Here is a 4058-nt window from a genome sequence, read left to right on the forward strand (position 1 = left end):
GTAATTATCACACACATATATATATATATATATATATATAGTGTGTATCCATTGTTTAACGATTACAGTGGAACAAATATTCTTTATATTGCAGACAATGACTGCAGCATGCAAGTGATCTCGTCTAGGCAACAAATGATTGTGACTCGTCAACTATAACAGAAATTAAATTTTATGTTTATACACACACATACACACACACATATATATATACATATATACATAGGCTACAGAGTAGACTGTATAAAATCTTATTGTGTGCCATTGGCTTTGCCTCTACCTGGTTGATCAATTCGCCAATATATTCCACAAACTCGTCTTTAACGAAAATGATGGTGCTCGGCCGACGCTTGCTTGCTCGTAGGCTCTGATTGTTCTCGTTGCTGCAATCTCTAATCTCGTTGCTGTTCTTTATCGAGACCATCGTCGTAATCCGCGTACACTTCGCCGTCGTCTATTACCATCTGTAATTATACGTCTAGAATTCGTCGCTGCTACCGTGTACACGTAACCGTTCTGTTTACGTACGTAGGTCAGAGCCTACGAGCAAGCGAGCGTCGGCCGAGCATCTATCATCATTCTCGTTAAAGAAGAATTTGTGGTGGAATATATTAGCGAATTGATCAATCAGGCAGAGGCAAAGCTAACGGCACACAATGAGATTCTTTGCTGCTCTTGTAACTTATAATTTCTGAAAATTTTTAGGATTCTTACCTGACTGTGTAAAACATGCTGATAACCAACGAAAACCTAACCACTACGACGGCCATATTGCTTTTTAGTTCACTTGTGCATGCAGATGGTGTTGGCGGAGCGAGTACAAATAAGGATAGCATATGGACATACAAAGTGGTCCATTTTAGGATATCCCTTCAATGTCCACAAATGTATATCCTATGGATATCCTTATAAGGTCCATGGACATCAGGACAAGAAATGGATATAAAACGGATATCCATAGGATATCCTGTGCTGTCTGGGTTCACGTGTAAAGCACGATTAATGTGCATAGATTAAGATAGGTACGTTTGCGACTCGCATAAAGTTGCAGATTACGAGTTGAAATGAGGAAAAAGTAGTTTTTTGGTTGCGACTCATAAACTAAGGACGAAATCCAAAAAAGTTTTAAATAAAAGTTGCAGGTATTAAATAAATCAACAATAATAAATTTGGTTCGTTAAGATCGGTCAATTAGTTTGGTTGTAAAATTAAAAAACCATGAAAAATGGCCATTTCTTAAATTGTTTATAACTTTTTTTAAAATTAATTCAAACATTTAAAATTATAGAAAAATATAGCTTTTATTATGATAAAAATGTGTACCAAATGTTATCAAAAAATATTAATAACTTTTCGAGTTATATCAATTGTTTATCCAAAACGCGCTCCACTAAAATTTAATTTTTACATTTTTGAGATTATGCACTCACCCGAATCAAAGTTTTTTCTCTTCTGAAAAAGTTGCAGTATTACATATTGGTATTGCGAAATGTCTACAATGCAATTAAGTGCCTCAAATAAACGTGTAAAAAATAAGCCTAATTAACAATTAAATAACTTTTAAAATATTAACGCTATCAAAATGGGGTAAAATGCATTTGAAAGGTGCGATTTTTTTAAAATAAAAAAAAACATTGTGCTAGCTTGCTTAGAAGCCGAGAATTTTTGACAGTTTTATTAAATAGTTAAAGTAGCCTTTTTCAAAAGTTCGATTCATGAATATTGACCACTGTCGTGTTAACAAAAGCAGTATCAACACGAGAACGGCAGCCGGCGACGCCGCGCGCGCCCGCGTTGTCCGCTAGCGGGCGGCCAGGCGCTCGCATACAAAATGGATCGGGCACGTTTAAATTATTTCAATTGTCAATATCTCGGCAAATAAGCGTCCTAAAAAGACGATTTTTTTTAACTGGGCTATCTTGACGAGACAAGATTAATGAGCTAAACTATTTTCTTATATCTCCTTAAATAAACGTAATAATTAATTTTTTCCTTTTTTAAATTATTTATTTGACGCGTTAAATATGTACGAATAATTTATTTACCTATGCGGCATGTGCATATGCTCTAAGTTAATATAATTTAATTTTTTTATTATTCTTATTGCAAAGAACGTTTTATATTTTTTTGCATAACATTGTGTAATTACCAAACATTTAAACTAAAAAAGAAACTTTAGTACAATTAATAGCAATATAACTAAAATATTAAGCCACTACTCCGCGCCGGACCGTGTCCACCGTCGTGCGCCCACGACAAAACACGTGCTTTCCTGGTGCTTTGCACGGTGTCTTTGCGTGCATATCACGTGAAACATTTATATACATTTATGCGGATGTTTACATTTTGCACACAACACAGGCGAATAAATTTAACATGTAGATTATATATATTAATATGCATGTATTAACCCAGACAGCACATGTAGATTATGAAAACGATAGTAGGATATTGCGAAAGTATATTGCAATATTCGTATAATATTGGAGATACTACTATCGTTCTCATAATCTACATGTGCTGTCTGGGATGTATATGCATTATGCTTTACATTGTATATATATGCATTTATGCTTTACATTGTAATACGTTGATATTATGTAATACAGATTAATCCGTTTTTTATGTTCTAATATAAAATTATACTCAGAAGAGGCACTTAAATTATTGAATGTAACGCGACTAAAAGAAACAACGCAACACTACTTTTAACGCAACGCCTACAAGAATTACCATCTCTTTATATTATTATATATAAATAGATTCGGTTTTTAATGCTCTTTAATTTTTGTTTTTACAAAATTTTTTAAATTTTGCAAAAAAAGGGTGGGGTAGAAGTAAATTAAAACTTTTTAATTTTTTGAAAAATATAAGTATATATACCATTATAAAGAGTATAAAGTGCCATAAAACTTTCATATAGAACATTTTTTTATAACCCTTATATTTTCAAAAAGATGTCAAAAATGAAAAAATGCGTTATTTCCGAGAAGTGGTTTTAATCCTTAAGGGGATCCAGGAGTGCCTTTGAAATTTGATCGAGGTCGATAATGTAGAGTCATTCGTGCACATCATTATGAGATTTCATATGTAATTCTTGTATAGATTTAGAAATCCTTTTCCAGAATTAAAGTACACATATTAATATTAATATATAAATTGGATTTTATATTGAAAACGAAAAAATTGTTTCTTATATTGCTCTACTTATCGACTTTTTACGTGTACATAACCCAAATTTTCGTTTTTTCATTTTCCAATTTGCGGAATGCGAATCTTTTTTTCTAGGATTCTAATCTTATTTCTAATTGCACGATATTATTCCTGAGAGTTTTTTCTAGGGGGCGACGTGATTATTTTATACATATAAACTATAGATTTTTTGTATGAAGCAAATATTGTCGTTAAGTGACTAATAAATAACAATTTTTTTTTATTTATCAGAACAAATTGTACATCGCCCCCTTCATTTTTGTGCGTACTTTAATCCTGTAAAAGAATTTTGCATTCTGTTACTCCAATTCGAAAATCCAAGTTCCCAAAAAAATGTCGGTAACTCTGTCACTCCCGGATCCCCTTAAGGAGCTAAAGCTGTCCTGTTTTATTGATTTAAACAATATCTTTTTGCCGGTCTCCGTGCATGTCGAAACCTGTAAGCAATTATCACAGGGATCTTTGAAATCCTCGAATGTTGAATCTGTGTAAATGGTCGCTCATAAATCATTCAGTGTGCGGAATTGACTTCGAGACATGATGTGATTTCCGGAGATGGACTGGTTTTCTTAACAAATACATTTGGGAAAATAATGTATGCTTAAAACTATCTTTTACTTTAATAAGATAAAGTATTTGTTTAATTTATCAAGAGATATAGATCTATTAAAAATAAAGTCTAAATTTTATAAATAGAATTATCTAATAAAGAATGGCACGATAAAATTAAGAAATATTCTTTAAAGATTTTTTTTTAACTTTAATGTTTTCAAAATTTTTTACGTTTCCAAAAAGAAAAAATATTTTATTTACATAAATTTAATTCCGTTATCATAAAAAGCTTC

The 4058-nt window shown here is 31.9% G+C and overlaps 1 protein-coding gene across 5 annotated transcripts in view; it reads right to left on the minus strand.

Moving 5' to 3' along the window:
- LOC105833295 (retinol dehydrogenase 11) overlaps positions 1–4058 on the minus strand; it is a 107205-nt gene that overhangs the window by 61317 nt on the left and 41830 nt on the right. The window lies entirely within an intron of this gene.

Source organism: Monomorium pharaonis, chromosome 11, assembly GCF_013373865.1.
Source record: "Monomorium pharaonis isolate MP-MQ-018 chromosome 11, ASM1337386v2, whole genome shotgun sequence".
NCBI lineage: Eukaryota > Metazoa > Arthropoda > Insecta > Hymenoptera > Formicidae > Monomorium > Monomorium pharaonis.